The sequence below is a fragment of the Camelus bactrianus genome, chromosome 9 (assembly GCF_048773025.1).
Source record: "Camelus bactrianus isolate YW-2024 breed Bactrian camel chromosome 9, ASM4877302v1, whole genome shotgun sequence".
Lineage (NCBI taxonomy): Eukaryota > Metazoa > Chordata > Mammalia > Artiodactyla > Camelidae > Camelus > Camelus bactrianus.
In genome coordinates this window covers 27,792,688-27,816,996 of record NC_133547.1, presented here as the reverse complement: position 1 = coordinate 27,816,996, position 24,309 = coordinate 27,792,688, and the positions used below count along the sequence as shown (strand labels likewise).

General features: G+C 40.3%; 1 protein-coding gene across 8 annotated transcripts in view; it reads left to right on the top strand.

The window, feature by feature from the left end:
* The first annotated feature begins 2,219 nt into the window (after positions 1-2,219).
* EVI5 (ecotropic viral integration site 5) overlaps positions 2,220-24,309 on the top strand; it is a 163,876-nt gene continuing 141,786 nt past the window's right edge. For 2 of the 8 annotated variants that reach the window (XM_074369950.1, XM_074369948.1), the window contains exon 1: positions 2,221-2,657. The gene's annotated coding sequence lies outside the window, so the exon portion shown is untranslated. Of the gene's footprint in view, positions 2,658-24,309 lie in introns of all 8 variants that reach the window. The other 6 variants (XM_074369954.1, XM_074369953.1, XM_074369947.1 and 3 more) reach the window with 6 other exon arrangements.

Here is a 24,309-nt window from a genome sequence, read left to right as displayed (position 1 = left end):
GTCCCAGATCCCAGCCTAGGTTAAGTGCAGGAGGGTTTTATGACCCAAACATTTCTTTCTTGTACCTTCCCAGTCAATTTCCTGCCAGAGGCAACCAGTTACCATTGTTTTTCACCACAAACTAGTTTTGCCTTTTTGAGAATTTCAGATAAACAGAATCATACATTATGCACTCTTTGGTGTCATTTATTTTCGAATACATAATATATTCACATGGCTTGAAATTTAAAAGGTACAGGTGGGGGAGGGTTAACTCAGTGGTGAAGTGCATGCTTAGCATGCAGGAGGTCCTGAGTTCAATCCCCAGTACTTCCATTAAAAAAATAAATAAACCTAATTACCTCTCCCCAAAACAAAAACTAAACCAAAACAAAAAGGTACAAAAGGGCAGGCAGTCAAAAGTCTCCTTCCTAGCTCTGACCCCAGTCACTCTATCTTCTCTTGAAGCATTATTACTAGGTTCACGTGGGCCCTACCCAAAGCTATCATTATTAACTCAGTTTATACAGGTGCTTTGAGAACTCAGTTTTAAAGGTTACCCAAAGAATCTTCTGACAGCCTAGCTAATACAATGTAAAATCAGTTTAAAAATAGGAGTTCCTTTTAGATTCCGATTGCAAATGTCAGACTGTGACTTTTTACCTTTCTATGACTTAGGTAATCTTCAAGCCATATATAGTTCAAGTTCCAGCAGTCTATGATTCTCATTCATTGATAAAAAAAACATATATTGAACAAATATGGAAATACAACATGAACCAAAGAAAACCAAGTTCCTGGCCTTATAGATGTTAACGGTTCAGTGCGGGGAAACAAAAATTCACCAAAATAATTGTGTCAACGCCATGTGATAGGAATGGACCAAGGTAAGGATGTCGGAAGGTAGAGATTAGAGCTGAGGTCAGAAAGATGAGAGTTGGAAGAGCTTTCCAGGCACAGAGCAAAGCACAGGCAAAAGCTCTGTGGAGGGAGAAAGCTTTGAGGAACTGGAAGAGGCCCGGGCGGCTGGAACAGACAGCAGGATGGAATGCAGTCTCAGCAGTGAGAAGAGATAGAGAGGTGGGCAAGGCTCCTGGCCATGCGGGTCGGTCCTGGTCCGTCTTAGGGAGGTTCTGTGTAAGGGAATGGGAAGCTATTGAAGTGGTAAGCGCAGTGGTACCAGCTAGGAAGTGAAAAGGTCTCACGGCTACTTGCATGTAGAAGAGATTTCTCTAATCTCTAGAGAAAGGCAAGACGGGCTAGAGGGCAGGTGGGTAAACCGGAGACTAAATTAGGGGCCCTCCCAGACAAGGGCTGTTGGGACTATGGTGGTGATGGAGGAGACAGAAGAGGACGAATTCGAGGAAGACTTGGGAGGTGACATCTACAGGGGTTCCTGACAGGTGGAATGTAGAACGGAAAGGTAGGTTAACAAGATGTCCCCTAGCTTTCCTGTACAAGATGCGTTCAGTTGCAATGACACTTAATTGAAATCACTGTAAATAATGGCAGAACCTGAAGTTATGCAAAATTTTGCCTCAGATAAAATGTTAAGTTTTTAGCTGGGTGGAGGGCATAGCTCTACTTCCTATTTTTTTTGGTATTTCCTAATCTTGTTTTTTTTTTTTGTTTTTTTAAAGAATGGAGTTTTTCTTTTTCTGAAATGCTTATTACAGTGGAATCCCTTCTGGAGATTATAAATTTAAATTGGTAATAACCAGGGCTATCTAATTTCAAGGCAAGTAATTTGAGTTTTTTGTGCTAATTACTATCATTTTGTCACTTCTAAAATGTATAATGAAAGCAATTTGTAGTGCCTTCGCAATTTTTCTTGTCTGTTTTTCCCGGGATTAGACCAGAATTAGTAGGTTGTTTCCGTCCCAAACTGAGCAGCTTCCTTCTAAGAATTTCTTCGTTGATACTGGACGGCTGCCCGGCTGGACCTCACATACTTGCGCCCATGGTCTGCCCCCTGCCGGACTCCGCATGTACCCAGTGCGTCCACACGACTGATGGCAGAGGTATTTGCGATCACAAGGGCCGTTTACACACTGATGACTGTTTTCGAGAGTGCCCGGGTCACCTCTCGCCGACGCGCCGGCGGCCCCCGAGGACTGCGCGTCCGCGTGGCGTGGCGTGGCGGCGGCGGGGGAGGCGGGCGCGGGGGCGCCGCGGCCCGGAGTGGGAGGGTCTTGCGCAGCCCTGGCCGGCGGGGGGCGGTCCCGGCGGCCGGGGGAGTCGGCAGTCTGTGCGTCCCAGGGCCGCGGCGGCGAGAGGGAGGCGGAGGGACGAGCGGGAGCTCCCCGCCCCGGCTGCGCACGGCCCAATCCGCTCGGCTTCTGCTTTTCTCCGCGGGCCGGCCCGGCCCCTAACCTGCCCGAGCCCTTTATGCGGTAGAGGCGGTCTGCTCTCCGCACGGGCCTGCCGCGCCTGCGCCCTGGGCCTTCCTGACGCTGCCGGGCCGGACCCGGGCGGAGCCGGCGGGCGGCCAGGCTGGGGCTCGGGGGCTGGAGGAGACCGCGGGGTCGCCGGAGGAGCGCGTGCGGGCCGGAGGCGGCCCGGAGCTCGGGGCTGAGCGCGGCGCTGGGAGCGGGTCCGAAGCGCTGGGACGCGGCGGCGCGGCTGCCGGCTGGATGGGAAGTTGATGTTGACGGCGGAGTCCACCCAACGTTTCCACGGTGAGGGGCGCCGCGCCAGGCCGGCCGGGCGCGGAGGCCGAGGTCCGCGGGGCGCACGGCGGGCCGAGGCGCAGCCGGGGGGCGCCGCCTGCGAACTTGCGGGGCGAGCCGGGCGGGCGCGCCGGGTCCGCTGGGGCCTAAGCCTCTGCAGCCGCCGCGGTCTGGGACCTCCTTCCGTGGGCGCTGGGGGACAGACTCGCCAGGGGACTCCCAGCGGAGCCCCCCCCCGGGGGGGGGGCGACGGGGCAGCTTGGGGGGCGCTTCCTTGCAAATCTTGTGGGGGATACTGACTGCTCACCCCCGCGCTCGAGGCCAGAAGTCTGTTCCCTCTGGGTGACCTGATGGGGCGACACTGTCCGCGCCTCTTGCAAAGTTGGCGTCTTTTCTGGCCTCCGGGATTCTGCGCAAGGCCGTGTCTCCGGGCAGGTGACGGGCAGCCAGGTGTGCTAGGTGACTCCCAGGGATGCACTCGGGGAGCGTTTTTGTAGCCACCGCTGAATCGCCTTATGACTAGCGGGGCAAGCCTCAGATTAACCACGGAATTTCCGGTAGGTTGGATTGTGGTGTTGGTGTTTGCTTTAAAGTTGCTGTGATTGCTTTGTGTCTGTCTGTCTGTTGGGCATCGTAGATCCACTCAGTTGGCACCTTTTCACTGAAGAGTTAACCAAAAGTTTTGGAATGGTTCCTCACTTTCCTCCTATCTATTGCTGGTAGAGGTGACTTCAAAAAGTAGAACTTTCTTGCAAAGATGTCTTTTCTTGGGGTTGCAGTGTAGAACAGCAGACTCGTTTCTTTGCTGAAAGAAACCCAGTGCTTCATGGAGATCAGGAAAAGTTATCTGTTGGTAGTTTTTACCTTTGTTCTGGGCTGAAATACTTTAGTAGCTTTTTGAAAAAATTTTATTATCAAACCTTCTGCAGTTAACCTGAAAGCTCATTTTCTGTTCTAAAACGCTGACCTTAAGGTTCCTCGAAACTTGTGTCAGAGAAATCTTGCAGTGTAATATACAGAAAAAGCGCACAATCCTAAGTAGGCAGGTGAAGAACGTTTTACTAAGCGCCATCCCAGATCAGGAAATGGGACATTGCCAGGCTCAGGTTTATATTCAGGAATGGAGTCGTTGGTTTGTGAGGGATGTAAATGTTAGCATTTTAGCATTGTATGCAGTTGAACATTTTCCCAATGTGGTTGAATCAATTAGCAGGGAATGATATTCCATTTACCCTACATCTTTGCTGATGTTAGCAGTTTTTTAAATTTTTGCTATTTTTGTAGAGGTGCAGTAATATATGTGTGGTTTTATTTTGCATGTTTCTGATGGTTGTGGTTGAGTATCTTTTATTGGCCATTTATATGTCTTTTAAGTGCTTGTTAAGTCTTTTTTTTATTGGCTTGTAATTCTTCTGGATATGAGTCCTTGTGTGTGGGTGTATTTATTTATGTATCTCCCATGAGTTTTTCTTCTACTCTGTATCTTGCCTTTTTTTCTATTCTGTATCTTTTCACTCTTAATGGCCTTTTTGGATGAATGGAAATTCTTAATTTTAATGAAATATACTTCATCCTTCCCTTTATGACTACTGCTTTTTGTGCTCTATTTAAGAAATCTTTGCCTGGGCTAGGAATATGGATATACATCCCCGTCTTACCTTATAGAAGTTTTATTTTGTTTTACTTTTCACATGTAAGGTGTACAGTTTACAATACATTCCAGATGGCCTGTAGGACCTAAGACTCGCTTTTTTACCATAGAGGTATGTACTGACCTAGGACCTTTTGTTGGAGATACCATCCTTGCCCCTCTGCATTGTGTGGCACTCTGTCATAAATCGGTGGTGAATATGTAAGTGTGGGTCTGTTTCGGGCACTGTTCTGTTTCATTGGCCTGTTCCTTGTACCAGTATCACTGTATTAATTAGTGTAACTTTATAATAAGTCTTGATATGGATTGTTCCTGTTTTGTTCTTTAAGATTGTCTGGGCAGTTCTTGGCTCTTAGTGTTTCCATATAAATTTTGGAATCTTGTCCATTTCTACAAATTTTGGAAATTGGAATTGAATCTATATATCAATTTTGAGAGAATTGACATCTTAACAATATTGAATTTCCAGTTTATGAACATGGTTTATTCCTCCATTTATTTAGGTCTCTTAAAATTTCTTTCAGCAATTTTTTGTGGTTTTCTGTGTAAAAGTCTTGCACATCTTTTGTTATTTATTCTCAGGTATTTGATATTTTTTGATGTTATTAAAAATGATACTTTAAAACATCTGTGGCCAGTATGTAGAACTACAACTGGTTTTTGGGAGGGTGGGTGGGTGGACAGCTCTGGGATTATTTTAAAACAAATTCCGGACATCATTTCATCAATAAATCCTAAGTCTTTAATCTTCACTCAAGACCTAGTCCAAATTATACCTTGTATGTTCTAGTTTTCAAAGGCTTTTTTTTTCTTTTTGTTTGTTTTCTCCAGTGTCTGGGACCAACTAAAGATTTATAGTGTTTAATATACTGACAGTCACTATGTTATGCCCTGGGGATGCAAAGGTGGTTAAGATGCTGCCCCTACCTTTAAGGAAGTTTAGAGTCTAGGAGGTGTAGTAGAAATTCAAGAAAAGACCTTTATCCTCCACTAGGAGAAGTGCTATGATGAGAATGGATTTGGTTGCATGCAAAAGGGACATTTAAATCAAACTGTGGGGGCAGTAGTATGCCGGCTCCCAGCGCTCTGAGAGCCGGGCAAGGGAAGTGGGCTGTGGGTGGGGGCTGCTATGCACTGTACATACTTCTGCTTTACTCCTTGGCTTTCAGCCTTGAGCCTCACTCTACTCGTCTTGAGCCTGGAGTCTCTCCAAGTCAGTGTTTTCAGAGAATAAATTTATGAGAGGATGTGAGTGTTGGAGAAGGGAAACTGGAGGTCTGTGTACAGACTTGAGACTCTATGCAGACTTAAACACAGACCTTAAAGCACTAGCCTGCTCTTCAGCTCCATGCCTCTTCTCCACTGACCGTCTGGCCGGAGGCTTCCAAGGCCTGAGCCTTCCTGGGCTCTGAGCGAGCCGGGTCAGCCGAGTGACCACGTTCCCTTCTGCAGGCCAGGAGGTGTAGCTTCCCAGCCTCTGCTCAGTTACTTGTTCCTCCATCTCTTGCCTTGTTTCGTGGACGCTGTATCTCTGATCTGTCTGAGAGTGTTTTTCAATGCATGATTTGTTTTCTCCAAGTTACTCTTTTTATGTTTGGTGTAGTCAGGGCAGGAGAAGTCCTCGTCAGAGATCTGACAATTCTTGGTTGTTTGCTCGTGATTAAGAGACCAAATACATCAGGTAGTAGTAGTTTTAAAAAGCTGAGATGTGACTGCACATAGTTAAATACACAGATTTTAAATATACAGTTTGATGATTTTGCCATGTATACACCTGTGTAAATAATACAAGATACAGAGCATAGTGAAAACCCTGGAAAATTCCTTCATATCCCTTTCTTCTGCCTTCCCCACGCCCTGCCCAGAGGCAGCCACTGTTCTGATTTCTGTCCTCATAGCTTAGCACCAGTATTTTCTAAAGTTGCCCAGCTGACTCCAGTGTGTGGTCAAGATTGAAACCCCTGTTTGGGTGGGCTGTTCGAGGCTCTCCCCAGTGTCTGTCTTTCCTTTTGGCCTGGTCAGATTTCCCACAGAGTCTCTGCCAGTTTTCTGCTTGGAGGCCAGAGGTCTAGCCGCCAGTGATCTGGGAACTAACTCAGGAAGAGAAGGGGCTGGGTAATGAGCCACAGGGCATTTAGTGTAAAGGAGCAGGTAATTTGCCTCTTGTTGTTAGGAGCCCTGTGTCTGCCACCGTGCTTGGTTTACCCGCTTGATAGAGTAAACCTCAAATGTGCAGCACCGTTGCGGTTGGGTCACTTAGCAGTTTGGAGGAGGAACGAGGTCTGGGTTTCTAACTGTTCAGTTTTCACCGGATCCTTGCTTTAGTCTCCTCTCCCCACTTGGTTTTGGCAGCTCCCGAACCTTTTGAGGATTCTATATTTTAAACTGGGTTTGTTCTTACTTGTCATCTCTGCTTTCTTATGCATTTGTCTTTGACCAAGTCAGTTACCACTCATCCATCTTCCCAGCTTCCAAAATTCTGTTGCTCTTGTCTCTTGCCTTCTCTCGATCCTTATGGTTTGTGTCCTAAAACAGAACAAAACAACAAAAAGCTTTCTTTAGCCTCGTTTTAGCAGAGTTGTGGGAAGGAGCAAAATTAGACATGTGTGTTCAGTCTGCCATTTTAACCTGGAAGCCCGTCGTCTGCCTTCCATGATACAAAAATGTGTTGTCCTCTGTCCCCTGCTGTCGTCTTCTCCCTGGGGGGCCACAGCTTTTGAAATTTCTTTGCTGTTATCTAAATAGAACGTTTAGGAGGGAGAGCACCTAAATGTTGGATCAAATTGTCATTTGTCTAGAAATCCCCCAAATCTTCTGAGAAGTATCCAGGATTTTATAATCTCAGATTGGAAATGATTTTAAAGATAAGCCAGCTTAGTTTGCTGTTTGACACATTCCGTAGTGGGAAACTCACCGCCCGGAGATGAGTGCCTGGAGGAACGGAGCGGGCCGTGGTCTGCGGCGGGTCTGGAAATCCACGTGTGCATCAGATGTTTAACACTGAGTGAACAAATAATAGATCTTGCATATTTGTAACATAAAAACCTTACCGAAAAGTCATGGTGCTTGTGTGATTTTAATCAATAATACTTAAATCCAGCTACAGTTGTGGGGGGTGGTAATACTCAGAATTTTTGTTTTGAAAAAAAGATGCTGTACCATAAAAAGTGGAAAACTCTTGCTAAAGATACAGCAGAAATCTTGGTTTCTAGTTAACATAAACTGATCAGTTAGTTAGAACCACCCATTAAAGCCTCTCGGTTAAGCTCCTGCAGTACCGTTGTTATGCTTTGCGCTCTTTTTATTTTCTTTAAAACATTTACAAATTCAGTAGGTTTACAAATGCTCTTTGAGACAGGAGTTGTTATCATGAAGTTCATGATGAAATGAAAATTATTCTCAATATAATTTGTTTCCTCTTAGGCTAAATTTGTAAAACTTAATGTATTAACTTTAAATTACATCCATCTTTTTCTGTGATAAAATGTCCTTTTGCATTTGAAATTTACGCTAGATAGTGAGGGTTTTTGTTGTTGTTATTTCCTGTTATGCCCTTATTTTGGCAAAATAAAAAGCTGTCAGCCCTCGGTTGTGCTTTGAATTAATTTTGGACAAGCTATATAAAATACCAGTCTGCTTATCACTGCACACAGGTTCTCACTGGCCCTTTTGCTCCTCCACACATTTATTACTTTACTTTTGTGTTTGCGTGTAAAATTCGAGTTATCAGAGAGAACACTGGCAGTTACTACCGGGCCGGCAGCGTGATGGCCCTTCCTCGCTGGAAACATGTAGGTTACTCTGTGTTTTGTGCCTGGATCCCACTGCCTGTGGCCCCACGTGTTGGCTCAGAGTCATCCTGCTTCTCATTCTGAGTTGCCTGGTGTGTTTATTTGTTGCCATTTCCAGACGTTTATTTCTCCTCTGTACTCCACAGAGTGTTCCCTGCCTGTGCTGTTTGCAGTCTGTTCTTTAAGTGGCCAAAGACAATGTGGGTTTAGTGCTTGTTAATTGTTCTTTGTACTGATCCAACCCTCACAGTTGTACTTTGAAAAACGTTCCCCAAAGCTGGTTAAACTGGCTGTTCTCCGGGTCTGTATTGTTGGTTTTGCAGTTGAGTGTCTCAGGAGTTCATGGTTAGGCTCTCTCCTTAAGGACCTGTTAGCTCTTGGAAGGGACCCCGCGGAGAGATGGGAACAGAATGGCTTTATTAGGGGTCTTTGCTCTTTTTGTGTTTCATGAGAAAGTGTAAGCATTGACCTAGAAGTGAAGAGGGATTTTGTCCTACCTTTGGGTTGGTGCTCAAATGGCTGCTGTATCCCTTGGTGTGGTACCCATCTTTTACTGTGTTAAAAATGAATCCAGCGTTCTCATAAATTATGCCAGTAAGTTTGTTAGAACAATGTTAACAGATACCAGATAAAAGCGTCGCTTTAATGAACAATTGTTTAATATGATATTTGAATGAGATACCTGAGAGAAAGAAGAATACTCAGTATCTTCAGGTGCAATGGAAATCAGGACGGTTGAGAGGCCTTAGCCAGAACATGATGGTGGGAAGATGGACCTCGAAGTAAATCGTGAGTGAGTTTTAGGGAATAAGCCCACGAAAAGTGTAATACTTTTAAATACTTAATTGAAATAAATGTAAGAGATGAACACAAAACTAAAGACTCAACTTGGCTGCCTTTTTGAAAGTGTGGAGAAGCTTCTTTTCTGCTGCAAGATGAACAAGGTTATAAATGTTGTCAAGCGTGATAGTATATTTACATTTAATATACAAGATCAGAAAAATGAGTCAGTAAATGATCTAGAAATTTAATGAAGTTAAAAGCATTGTCAGTAAATCACCAGAGAACCACCAGAGGTAACACACACACCGTCCGCTGTGTGTTAAGCATAGTGATAGGTGCTGGGAAGACAATGGTGATCTGTTCTACATAGACAACATCTTTGCTTTCACAAAATTTACGAACCAGGAGAACACACGGTTGGTATATTCTTGTTTCTGAGTGAGGTGATAATTTTAAGAGAACTATAATTTAGTGATTAATTTTCTTAAGTCTTGAGGCTTTTTATAATTGGTACCAAAAAACGTTGAGCAAAGGAAAAGTTTTGAATCTTAATGTTTACTTTAAAAATTTTTGAGATAAAATTTACGTGTATCAAAATGCGCAGAACTTAATGATGTAACTGAATGAGGTTTGATAAATGTGTACTCCTGTGTGAGTCTCTCCCTCCCCAGTAATCCCACATGGCTCCTTCAGTCAATCCCTGTTCTGGTATCTTTTACCACAGGCGAGTTTTTCTTGTTCGTAAACTTCACATAAACAGTAATACAGTGTGCATTCTTTTCTGGCCGACTGCTTTTGTTCAACACAAGGCTTTTGAAATTCATCCACGTTGTTGCTCATATCAGTAGTTTGTCCTTTTTAATTGGCGTGTAGTAATCCATTGTGTAACTGTAACACAGCGTGTTTATGCATTCTCCCCCTTGGCTGTTACGAATAGAGCTGTTATGAATACGTGACTGCTAGCCTTCTTACAGACATAACGTTTTCATTTCTCTCGGATAAATAACCAGGGGTGGAATTACTGAGTCGTAGGGCAGATGTATGTTTACCTTTAGAAGACATTGCCAAACAGTTTTCCCCAGTGGTTATGTCATTTTACACTGCATCCAGCAATCTATGAAAGGTCTACTTGAGTGGCAAATCAGAACTGAGTTTCCGAAAGATTATTCTGGAACAGTGGGGTATAAGACTTGAGACAGGGAAAATACAGTGCAGTAATACAGTTGAAAATTGATATATTCCTGTTCTAAGGGGTTGATAGGGAGGAAGAGGATCTTATGGATTCTAGAGCATGTGGTACGTGGGGGTGCAGATGAGGGAGGGGTCGGGCGATCCCCACGTGTCTGCCAGTCATTCAGAGAGGGCGTACAGTGGAGGAGTAGATTTTAGAGACAAGAGGGGGAAGTAATTCTGTTTTGATTGTAAGTAGTAACTGGGGTAAAAGGAAGTAAATGAGATAACTGTGTTTAGTGAGGAGAAAGCCCAGGATAGCATTGGTATTTGGGGGACCACTGACATATAAGAGATGAGCTGATGAAAGAGGAGTTTGCAAAGGAACAGAATGAGTAGCCAGCACAGAAGGGAAACCAGGGAAGCGATTTAACAGAAACTGAAAGAACAGAACTTTAAAGGAGGGAGGGCTTCAGTGTTGTTTAATGTGAGTAAAAAATAAGTGCAGCCTTTTTGGAGGGTAACTCTAAAAAATAGCTGTTAAAGTATCATAGTATTTGGCTCAGTAGTTACACTTTGTGGAATAACTTCTACAGACACACACAAATGTGGAAAGGTGTGTTTAGAGGTATTCATGGCATGTAGTATATAATAGTGAAAAAATGGGCAACAACACAAGTATCCATCAGTAAAGGACTGACTAAATGAAACATGGAGGGGGAGGGTTATAGCTCAGTGGTAGAACTTGTGCTTAGCATGCACGAGGTCCCGGGTTCAATCCTCAGTACCTCCGCTAAAAAAATATACGTATGTATATGGAAAGTGCTGTACAGCTGATGGAGTGTGGTAAGTGTACACAGAGTATTAGTGTCCTATTGCTGCTGTAACAAATTAGCACACATTTAGTGGCTTAAAACAAAATTTAGTCTCTTACAGTTACAGAGGCCAGAAGTCTGAAATTTTTCACCAGGTTAAAGTCGAGGTGTTGACCGGGCTGGTTCCTGGGATGGAATCCGTTTCCTTGCCTTTGCCAGCTGTTAGAGCGCATTCCTTGCATTGCATTCCTTGACCCTTTCCTCCATTTTCAAAGCCAACCGCATAGTGTCTTCAGATGCGCTCAAACCAGATAATTCTGGATAATCTGATAAGATCCTTATCTTGATCACATCTGCCAAGTCCCTTTTGCAATTTAAGGTGACATTCACAGGTCCTAGGTTTTATGAAGAGCTTTTTAGGAGACCATTAATTCGGCTACTGTGTGATGCTAACGTGGACGGGAGCTGAAGGAGGATGCTGTGAGACAGGGCTTACTTGGGGGATGTGAGGTCCAATGAGAGTTCTGAAGATGGCGTGGGTAGTAGTTAAAGTTATAACGTTTTTATTTTCTTTCATATTATCAGATTGAAAAAACATCTTGTAATCCTAAATGCTTCTTTGGCATTTTGTTAAAGTCTAAATTTCCTTTGTAACTATGTTAATTTATTTACTCTCGCTAACGTACCATTCATCGTGTTGGTCTGCCCAGAACATCTGGTGGTTTCTGTGGCCTCCGAGTGTGTGAGGTTCAGGGAGTGAGACCTTCGATTTCTAGTACAATGCTTTGGGGATTTTTTTCCCCCTGTTATCATTGAAACTAATCATTGCATGAAAATCTGTTTATATGAGTTTGCCAATTTTCTTTTGTTACAACCGGAAAGCATTGGAAGTATCATTCACTCCAACCTTTTTTCAGGTTCCTGACAAGGAAACCAAGGTTTAAAGGACTTAAATAACTTGTGAAGGCCCTGTGCACCTTGTCAGCAGAATAGGGTACTTTTCCCTTGCTGACATGCTGAGGACCTTTTAAAAAACTATTTCATTGACACTATGCTTGTGCCAGAATTTCCTGAGTTTTCATATGTGTCCTTCTATCCAATTTTAGTTGACACACATTTCCCACCTCGTAATTTCATCACTCTTCCTTTACCTGTGTCAGTGCAATTAAATTAATTAAAACGACCAAATTAAAAATACAGTTTTTAGGCCTTTGCCATTATCTGTGCATTATTTACCTAATTGGAGAATTATGTTGGAGATTCTTATTGCCATTTTGGAATTTTTCAGAACAGTGGTAATTCATTTTTATTTGAGGTTTTTGTGAAGTGATGGTGTTTAATTAACACTTTTTGACGTGGTGGTTGATACATTGTGTATACTAGATTAAAAGATTCGTGTAATTCGTGGAATATATGATATATTTTAAGAAGTTCTGAATTTGTGCCTCTTTTCAGACTAGATTGAGACATAAGGAAATATATTTTAGTATTCTTGCTGCTACCAGGAAAAAATTGTGTGTTCAGATATCTCTCTCTCTCTCTTTTTTTTTTTTTGGTTAAATAATCTTGTTTTTGTAACAATGGAAGGTTGAGGTTAGAGAACAGGCTTGTTAGCTCCTTACTCATGAACTTGAGCACTTCAGCTGTAGCAATTTGAGGTGCAGCTCAGATGATGAAATTTTAGTTATCTGGTGCTCTCGTTCCGTGTGTTTTACACAACATTCTCTCCGCACAATTTTAATACAAAAGTATTTGTGGGGAATTAGTCACTAATTTGGTAATTCAATAAAACATTTCTCATAAATAATAATTGCCTCTTCTTGGAAGGAAAACAACCTCAGTTTTTGTTGAGAATCAAGTAAAATTCTATTTCGCAAACAATTTCATTATGATAAGACTTGATGGCTGGAAAAAAACTGTGGCTTGGTGGTGCTGAGAGAACAAGCATTTGCTTTGTCATTTTCCTTCTCATTTAACCTGTCTGGGTCTGTTTCTCTATCAGAAAAGAGGGTGTTTTCATGTTTGCTCTGTAAAGTTGGTCATGAGGAATGGAAGTAATAGATGCAAAGTGCCTAGAACAGTGCCTGGCGTATGTTTTTGCTCAATATAAATAGCAGCTGTTATGATTTTGTGATTATGGTGTTATTAAAGGAAGACTGAAAAAACGCAGAAAGTGCAGATGGAATTGAAGGTACAACGTAAGGGAGACCTGTCTGACAGCAGGATTGGTTTCAGTTTTGTATTCGGTTTTCAATTACCAGAATGGCTTAAGTGGACTACCAGAACCACCTGTGAGACAGTTTTCTCATGTTAGTATGAGAAATTATAAAGTTGTGGTTTGATGCATTGTATATGCTTAAAAATACTGAATATTTAGTCTTTGGATGGTTTAGGTTGGCCTAGTAGCAAGAGATTCTAGGTTTTTATACTTTTTTTTTTTTTACTGAAGTGTACAGCATTAAATAAGACCTTTTTTAGCATGAACAAAACTTAATTCCGATCCATAGCTCATGGTAATTTTTACTGTTTGATCAAGATGATTTAAAGGGTCACTGTTTTTCCTTAAAAAATAAGTGTATCCTAGCAGCGAATATCCTGAATGTGTCGACATGAGAAATCTTTTGATGTCGGGTGAAAGATGAAATGGCCAGTTAAAATATTTCATTACATTTTTGAATAAAATTGAACTTGTGTAGCTCTCAGGTTTCAGAGGCTGGAATGAACGCTGATTCCTCAAGGTAACTGCGTGCTGTATCTAGTGCCGTTTGGGACGTCTTAAATATTTAAAATGCTCAAACTTAGAATCTCATTCACATGGAGTACTTCAATCAGCGTCTAAATACTAGCGACACTCAGATGTTTTGAATGGGTTGGGAAAGTGTGTGTGTGTGTGTGTGTGCACTTTGTACGTAGCATAAGGTATTTCTGACCTGCGGCAGTTCAGTGAAATGAAGAGGATTTAGCTAGCTAGAGAACAGTGCATGTGGGTCTCATTAGTAAAGTTCTACTAAATGCAGCTATTAAACCATGCGCTCATGCTTTTGGGGCATTAAATATAAAAAGTGAGCAACGAAACTGACGTTTTATATTTAGAAGGTTTTTTAAAAACTTAAATCTTGTAAGCAAATTAGGTTAGGTGGAGTTGAATGTCCCTGTTAGCCTTGGTAAATTCCCTTTTATTTCTGATACAGGCATGTAATTGTAGTGCGATTGTCATTGCTTGCTTTTCTCTGTTCATTTTCCCCTTTTTTCCTTTCCTTCTTTTTCTGTATAAATTATTGCTGTAGTTTACAAAGTGGGAAGGTTTCCTTTTGTGCACAATGTTAAAGTCAGGAAGATGTCAAGTGTTCCTGTGGTTACACAGATCTGTTTACACTGAGTGTAAAAATTATTAAAGAGGTCCCCGTTGATCCCCTGGAGACTTTCACACTAGTATTACGCATGGGTTAAAAAGATTAAGCATAGTCTATATTTTCAAAGGAGGTGGGGATTTTCACGTGATATGTTGACAGCTTCATTTTCAAATATAATGTCCACCTCAGTATTTTAGCTGAATTTTTAGAACAGATAATCAGATTGTTTTTGGGCAGGTCCTATCTGTCTGTCAAGTAAAGTCCTTAGAGTAATGACATGTTCTGATGTGTTGTGTTTTTACTTCTACTTTCGACTGTTAGTTTTAGCTCACCTTCCTATCAGTGACTCACACTTGTCAGGACGTTTTTGTTTTAGGGCTGAATATTTAGTATCCTGGCTCCATCATTTATTAGCTAATGGATTCTTGGGCAAGTTGCTTAATCTCTGTAAACTTCAGTGAAGTCTATCTCAGGGTTATTGTGAGGATTAAATAAGGAATGAAGGTAAGTCTCGTCACAGGGCCTGGAACATAGTAGAGCATGCAGTAGATGCCGCTAGTGGCGGCAGCAGTCGTGTGTCACTTGTGCAAGTTTTCCTCTCCTGAAATTTTGCTCTAGAGGTAGGAAGGACCAGAGGGAGAGGGACATGCTGTGTGCCTCTGCAGAATAAGCTAACTCAGAGAAGTTTGTCACGTGGACGTCTAGAGGGAGGAGCCTTGTCAGCAGTGTTGTCCCTATTTCCTGTTATTTTTTTCCCTTTCAGAGTTATTCCTGCTCTTTTATTTTTTCTATTCCTGTTGAAACCAGTACTTTGTAGCTTCTCTTCCATCTGACAGCTGTTAGGTTACATAAGTGAAAGGTATAATTTGAAATTCTTCTTTGTGAATATTTATAGGCTATGTTTTAAGATCTGCGCCGCATATTTATTGATAATACTCAAAACATGCAAGACGTTGCTGTTATATAATAATGTTGTTTATTCCCATGTTTATAGACTTGGAATATATAACCTTATAACCTGCTTAAAAGATTGAAGATAGGTATTACATTTGCACCTTAAATTCTACTGGAACAATGTTGAGTAAAATTTTTTTTTTTTTTTTTGCTTTCTACATGTTTATTCAGTTGTAGATCAAGTTTTTTACGGGTTCAGAATTTCCAGCACCTTGAAAGATGATGGGAAGTAACTGATAGGTAGGTGGATCAATCAGCCTTCCAGCCAAATATATCCAGTTTTTCATGGGCTCAGGTTTTCCCACATCTTAAAGAATGAAAGAAGTATATATGTATAATGGAATATTGTACAGCCATAAAAAAGAATGAAGTTCTGATACATGTTGCAGTGTGGATGAAATCGAAAACACTGTGCTGAATGAAATAAGCCAAGACACAAAAGGACAAATATTGTGCGTATGTGATTCTACTTACATACCTAGAGTAGGTAAACTCATGAAGTCAGAAAGTAGATGAGAGGTTACCTGAGGCTGTGGAGAAAGGATTGGATACCTAGTTTCTGTTTGGGGTGATGAAATGTTTTAGAAATAGATGGGGATGATGGTCGTACAAATTGTGAATGTAGTTAATGCCAATGAACTGCAAGTTTTTATGTTCTATATATTTTTTTTTTACCACAATCAGGAAACAAAGGCTGTTTGGAACCCTTAAGAGCTTGTTGCTAGTTTTACTTCTAAGTAAGGCTGAGCTTTCACTCATTCATGCTTCATCATTCTTCCCTTGTTCATGCTTCATCATTTTTGAAAAAAAGACTAGCACTGATTGAGTGGTAAGTTTATGGATAATTAATTTTCTTCCAATTTTCTTTTTTTCCCCCATAAATATGGATCACTTATAATGAAAATATCAATAAATAAGACATTTTAAAACAAAATCAAATCAGAAAATATTTATCTTCTTTGACCTCCTATCTAGTATTTTTTTCTCTTATCCTTCATCTCTTCTTGATCATCGTTCACTTTTTTTTGGATATATAGAGCTAATTACTTAATTATACAGGTTTTATATAACCAAATTGGAGATAATTGGAAAAATAAAAGAAAGGGCTCGTCCCATCCCCTGATTCACCACTGTTACATTGAGTTTCTTGATTTTAATTTTAATGTGTTTTCTTCTGTTCTCTTATTTGCCTGTATCTTTGTTTTAAGAAGAATTGGTATATAATTTGAGTTCTTGCTTTTTTTCACTTTTTGTTGCATTAGCGTCCTGCATGTGGTCTGCCTTATTGTCTTCCTAACCATCTTTTTTAAAGAGTTACAACTTCCAGTTTCTGGTCTAGCATGGAAGTTGCCACTTTGTTGTAATAACAGGTAAAAAGCTGAACTGAAAAATCAACAGCTCTTCTTAGATTCATCAGAAGTGAGGTCACAGGAGAAACCACTGCCCCCAAATTTGAAGAGACAGACAGGCGGATACAGAGAATCACAACTTACCGGAGAGAAACTTTCAAGTTGATACTTCTGTGGGAACCAGTAGGGAAGGGAAACCTGAACTAGAACTGAAGAATTCCTGCAGCCTTAGTGTGGACTAGTCTGAGAGATAAAGGGGACACAGTTGCTGGGAACCCCCACGCTTTTGTGAATTTTACCTCCAGAAACTTGGCTCATAGTGAATAGCAGAAAAACCCCCTCTTGCTTCCAGCTGGGGGAGAGGAAAAGGAAGTATTTCTGAAATATGCAAGAGTATTCTGTTCTTAACAAGGTCTGCCCTTAGGAGAAACTGTTCAACCAGATCCTCATCTGCTGGGGTTTTATCAGAGCCTAACTGACCTGGGGGAAATTCTGACCTACTGTTTAGCCACTTTGTTCCACAGCTAGGAGTGGAATGACGGGGGAGGGGGGTGACCGAGAGGCACATGTGAAGTTCACAGTTCAGAGACACAGGCTTACTGAAGCCTAAGACCCATTCACAGGACTGCAACTTCCCTTCCTGCCACAGCTCACCACCACGCTATTGAAGGCCTGTTTACAGCAGTTCCTTTTATCCGGTACACCACGCTATCTGACAGTCAACAGAAAGTTACAAGGCGTATTAAAAGGCGAAAGGCAGTTTGAAGACATAGCGCAGGCATCAGGGCCAGACTCACATGTGCTAGGGATGTTGGGATTATCAGAGGAGTAATCTAAAGCAACTGTGATGAAGATGCTGAGGGCACTAATGGTTGTGGTAGATAGCAGAAAAGAACAGATGAACAATGTTAGCAGAGGGTGGGAATTCTAAGAAAGAACCGAAATGAAATGCTAGAGATCAAAAACACTGTGACAGAAATGAAGAGTGCCTTTGGTGGGGCGTATTAGTAGACCGGACATGCCTCAGGAGAGACTCTCTGAGCTTGAGAACAGCTCGACAGAAACCACCAAAACTGAAAAGCAAAGAGAAAAAAGGTTGGAAAAAAACAGAACAGAACATCCATTAACTGTGGGGCAACTACAAAAGGTGAAATACACAAATAATGGAAATTCCAGAAGGAGAAGAAAGGAGAAAAGAAATATTTGAAACAATAATGACTGAGAATTACCCCAAATTAATATCAAATACCAAACCACAGATCCAGGAAGCTCGGAGAAAACCAAGCAGGATAAGTGCCCCAAAAAGTGCCCAAAGTGTATAATTTTCAAACTACAGAAAATCAAAGATTAAGAAAAAAAAATCCTCAAAAGAAGCCAGAGGAAGAACACACCTCACCTATGCAGAAGCAGTGATAAGAGTTGCATCCAGCTTCTCATGTGAGCCAGAAGAGAGTGGAGTGAAATATTTAAAGTGCTTAGAAGAGAAGAAACACCAGCCTAGGATTCTGTGCCTTGCAATATGAGTGAGGGCGGAAATAAAGACTTTCTCAGACAAACAAAATTTAAGGGAATTTGTTGCCAGTAGACCTGCTTTGCAAGAAATGTTAAAACAAGTTCTTTAGAGAGAAGGGAAATAATATAGGTTAGAAACTCAGACTGTACTTCCTTACATAAAGTAAGGAAGAGTCATAAAAAAAAATAAGTGAAGGTAAAATAAAAACTTTATTGATCTAATAGATAACAGTTTGTTCAGAGTAATAGTATCAGTAATGTTTTTGATTATGTATACTTATGTACAAACATATGCTGTGCATAAGTGCAATGAATAAAACCAAGTATACAAGGATGGGGGAGGATTTATGATTATTTTGTTATTATAACGTACTTACACTGCCCATGAAGTGGGATAGTATTATTTGAAAGTGGAATTGGATGAGATATAATTGTCTATTGCAAACTCTAGGGCAACCACTTAGAAAAGTTAAAAAAAAAAAAGCATAACCAATATAACAAAGAAAAGAGAGAAAATGGAATCGTATAAAATCTCATGTGAAACCACAAAAGGCAGAGAAAGTGGAAGACAAAAAATAGGAACAAAGAACAAGGGCAGCAAATACAAAGCAATAACAAATACGGTAGTTAGTAGTCCAACTGCATCAGTAATCACTCTGAACATCAGTGGTGTAAATGCACAGATTAAAAGACGGAGATTGTTAGCGTGGATCAAAAAACAGGATTCAGCTATGTTGTCTACAAGAATCCCCTTTAAATATAAAGGCACACAGACAGGGGATTAAGAGTCCCAGACTGCTATGTATACAGTTGAGCTATAAGGGTATATTATACAGCATGGGGAATACAGCTGATATTTTATAATAATTTCAGTGGAGTATAACCTTTAATAATTGTTAATGACTATGCTGTACACCTGAAACTTATAAATACTGTAAATCAACTATACTTCAATTAAAAAAAGACACACAGATTAAAAGTAAATGGATGGAGGAAGATATAAAAGGGCACACCATCGCTAGCACTCATTAAAAGACAGTAGGAGTAGTGTATTAATTTCAGATGGCAGATTTTACACCAAGGAAAGTTTCCAGGGATAAAGAGGGGAATTACATAATGATAAAGAAATCAATTCTTCAGGAAGACAACAATCCTTAATATGTATGTATCTAAAACAGGACATCAAACCATGTGAGGTAAAAACTGATGGAACTGCAAGGAGAAGTAGATGAGTCCATCATCACAGTTGTATCCGGCAGACAGGACATAATCGAACTCAACAGCATCATTCATCAACTGACTGTAATGACATCTATGAAAGACAGTCTGTCCAAACTCACGCAAGAGTATGTAGACAACCTGAATAGTTCTATTTCTATTAAAGAAATTGAATCATTAATTAATAACCTTCCAGAGCAGAAAGCACCAGGCCCAGATGGATTCACTGGTGAATTCCACCAAACATTTAAGGATGAACTGTAAGTTCTCAGTGGTCTCTTTCAGACGATAGAAGCAGAGGGAATAGTTCCTACATCATTCTGTGAGGGCAGCATTACCCTAATATCAAAACTGGATAAAGACATTGTAAGAAAAGAAAACATACAGACTTGAATATCTCATGAACACAGATGCAAAAGCTCTTAACAAAATATTAGCAAACTGAATCCAACAATGTATAAAAGGAGTCACATACTGTGACCAAGTGGGATTCATCTCAGGTATGAAAGGCTGGTTTAACTTTTGAAAATCAATTCATGTATTCCATCATATCAACAGGCTAAAGAGGAAAAATCTCATGGTCATATCAGTAGATGAAGAAAAGCATTTGACAACATCCAACACTTATTCATAATAAACACTCTCAACAAACTAGAGGAGCACTTTTTCAGCTTGCCAAAGAATGTATACAGAAATGTACAGCTAACGTTGTACTTTGCAGTGAGAAGCTTGCAGCTTTCCCACTAAGATCAGGAGCAAAGCAAGGATGTTCCCTGTCACCACTGCTTTTCAGCGCCGTACTGGAAACCCTTGTTAATCCAAAAAAAAAAAAAAAAAAAAGGGTTGAAGGGAAAGGTATACAGACTGGGAACAGACCTGCTTCCAAAGGATGGAATATGGGAAAATGACTCGGCAAGCACTTTTTTCACCAAGTGACCTTGATAAGCATTACCAGTGGTAAGTCATGTTTATAGACTGTACCCATTAATAACGCCGTGACGTGAAGGGCGCTTCAGTTTCACCACTGTGGTATTTTCCCTGATACCCATAGCTCCTGCCTAATCATGAGCAAAACATCGGACAAACTCAAATTGTATGACTTACAAAATACCTGCAATGCTCCTTAAAACTATCGAGGTTATGAAAAACAAGGGAAGACTGAGAAATTGTCACAGGCTAGAAGAGACTAAATGCAATGTGATATCCTGGATTGGATCCTAGAACAGAAGAAAGACTTTAGTAGATAAACTAGTGAAATCCAAATAAAATCTGGCATTTAGTAGTAGTGATGTACCTATATTGGTTTCATAGTTTTGACAAACGTTCGAAGGTCTTGTTAAGACATTAGGAAAAACTGGGTGAGGGAAATATGGGAACTCTCTACTATGTTGAAATTTTAAAAATCTAAACCTATCACAAAATAAAATGCTTATTTAAAATACATTAACACAGATGCTGACCACTTGTCACCAACTCAGACTGCCTACCAAGCTAGTACGTCACTGTGTTAACGTCCGTCTTCCCTAGATTGTTATACTAGACTCCCAGGTGTTCTCCCTGTTCCCACCTTTATCCCTTTGCAGTCTATTCACATCGTGGCCTGGATCTCTCCTCTTTTCGGAATCTTACAGTGACTCCTCATCTCCTCCCCCTAGTAAATGTTCTGACTATGGACTTATTTTTTTAAATTGAAGTATACTTGATTTACAATGTTGTGTTAGTTTCAGTGTATAGCAAAATGATTCAGTTATACATACATACATATATATATATATATATATATATATATATATATATATATATATATTCTTTTCCATTATAGGTTATTACAAGGTTTTGAATATAGTTCCCTGTGCTATATAATAGGTTCTCGTTTATATATAATAGTGTGTATATCTTAATCCCAAACTCCCAATTTATCCCCCCTCACCTTTCCCTTTGGTAACCATAGTTGGTTTTTTATGTCTGTGAATCTATTTCTGATTTGTAGATACGTTCATTTGTATCTTGATTTTTTTAGATTCCACATGTAATATCAACAATATCATTGATATTTGTCTTTTTCTGATTTACCTCACTTAATAATCTCTAGGTTCATCCATGTTGCTGCAGATGACATCATCTTATTTTTTATGGCTGAGTAGTATTCCATTGTGTGTGTGTATATGTATATACATATATATATATACATATACCACATCTTCTTTATCCATTCATCTCTTGATGGGCATTTAGGTTGCTTCCATGTTTTGGCTGTTGTATATAGTGCTTCTGTGAACATTGTGGTGCATGTATCTTTTTGAATTAGAGTTCCCCTCCAGATATATGCCCAGGAGTGGGATTGCTGGTTCATGTATTAAGTCTGTTTTTAGTTTTTTGAGGAATCTCCATACTGTTTTCCATAGTGGCTGCACCAAACTACATTCCCACCAGCAGTGTCAGAGGGTCCCCTTTTCTCCACACTGTCTCCAGCATTTATCATTAGTGGACTTTTGAATGACAGCCATTCTAATCAGTGTGAGGTTACACTTCGTAGTTTTGATTTGCATTTCTCTGATCTTTTCATGTGCCAACTGGCCATCTGTATGTCTTCATTGGAGACATGTCTGTTTAGGTGTCTGCCCATGTTCTGCTTGGGTTGTTTGTTTTTTTGTTACTGAGTTGTATGAGCCTTTTATAAAATAGGAAAGATCGTATTATTTTTCACATGTGTAAAATCCTGAGTGACTCTCAGTTATAATCCAAATAGGTTCCAAATTCCTTTCTTATAAGACCCTTAATGATGGGTCCCGGGTTGACTTTTCTAATTTCACTTCCTGCACTTTACCTAAAATTACTACGCATTGGCCATAATGGTCTCCTCTAAGTTCTTCTAACCCGTGCTATTCAAAATGGAGCCACTAGCCACATGCAGCTGTTGAGTGCTTGAACTTGGCTAGGCTGAGATGGGATGTGTTGTAAGTGTAAAGTACACACTGAACTTCAGACTTAGTGTTTTAATACTTTAGAAAGAATGTAAACTATTTCATTAAATGTTCATTATCTGTTGAAATGATGTTTTGGAGGTATTTGGATTTAATGAAAAATATAATTTCCCTTGCTTTTACTTTTTAAACTGTAGCTACTGGAAAATTTAAAATAACCATCACAGCCTGCATCTGTGGCTCACCTTATATTTCTCCTGGGCAGCCCTTTCCTAACCCATTAAGGTTTTAAATTCCTCCGCACCTTTGTTCATGCTGTTCCTGTCTTTTTTTTTCTGCCTAGCTCTTTCTACAGCTGGCTTCTTCCTGTTCATCTTCTAGATCTTAACTTGAATGTTGCCTCTTGAAGGCAGTCCCTAACCACCCTATCAAATTCAGTTCTTGTCTGATGCCCTCGTGCTTGTTCACCAGTTGACTTCTTAGCTGGTTCCCTGTATATTTATGTATATTCAGCACCCAGTGAAGTGCTGTCTCAGAATATGCTCTAAATAAATTCTTGTCACAGGAGTAATACTGGAATGCCTTTCAGGTCTTCTGTAAGAAGCAAACATGTGAAAATATTTTATTAAGGGCTGCACCAATGTTATTCATATGTAGAGAAGCTGAAGAAATTGTTTGTGTGCCCCCTGGGAAATTAAGATTCAGCTGGATGAAGCAGAGTCTGTGAATTTAGCCAGCATTTTGTGTTCTTCAAACTTTGCATCTAATAGTTTGATCTATAATATTCTTTGGGTGACAGTATGAATATATATGAAATAATCTTTTTATTTCTCAAGGAACTAATAGGTAGTACACCTGAATGGCTGATGACACTACAGTATAAGGATAATTTATGATGTATATACTGTAGGGTTGGAGGTTAGACTAGGTGATCACATCAAGTATCTGAGTGTAAGCACTCAGTAAATATTAACTGTTATTACTTTATTAATGAATGTCAAAATATTTAATAGTCATTTTTCAATAATCTGCAGGGGATTGGTTCCAGGACCCCCTGTGGGTACCAAAATTTGAGGATGCTCAGTGATGCAGTATTTGCATATAACCTATCCACATCTTCCCATGTACTTTAAATCAACATTATACTATCTAATAAAATGTAAATACTGTGTGCATAGTTGCCAGCATATGACAAATTCAAGTTTTGCTTTTTTAACTTTCTGGAATTTTTTTTTCTCAATATTTTTGATACATGGTTGATTGAATTGGCAGATTCAGGACCTGCATGTACAGAGGACTGACTGTGTAGTCAAAAAGCACTACAGATGAAGAAAAAGGTGAGATAGAACACAAAGTTAGAGACACCTTAAAAAGTGAGTTCTCTTTGGAACAGCATTTTTCAGAATATGTTTTGCAGATAATGATGAAAAAAGGATTTATGGCCAGTTAAGTTTGGAAAGTATATTCCTCTACCTTCTATTTTGATAGTGTATAGTGTATGATAATATAGTTACGTCCCTGCGAAGTTCTGTAATCAAAAAAAATTCACCTAATCTATAGAACTGCAGCTTTCAGTAACATGGTTCACTACATAGCTTGGAAAAACTCTTTGTATATAAAGCATATAGAAATGCAAATGCCCTTTTAAATGCAGAGCTGTATTTCCAAGAAGGTAGGGGAAATGCCCTGGGCCAAAATCAGCCCAAAACTGGGAACTAGGTGGCCTTCAAACTTGCTCATGTGTTGTGTGAACTATTTATTTACTTTTTTGAATAAACAATAGAAAGCTAGAGTAGCTGTATTAATTTTGGACAAAGCATTATGTATTGATAAAGGCGAGGTCAAGTCTCCAAAAGACATAGTTGATGAGGCAAAAGCTGATAGAACTTCAAGGAGAAACAGACAGATTCGTCACTGTGGTTGGAGATTTCAGCACCTGTCTTTCAGTGATTTATAGATACAGCAAGCAGAAAATCAGTACTGTCCTTAGCTGAACAGTACCATCAATCAGCTGGATTTAATGATGTTTATAGAGTACTTTACCTGACAGCCACAGAATACACATTCTTTTCAGGCTTACTGCACCAGTCACCAAGATGGGCTACATTCTGGGCCATAAAACATTCCTGAATTTGTGCTCT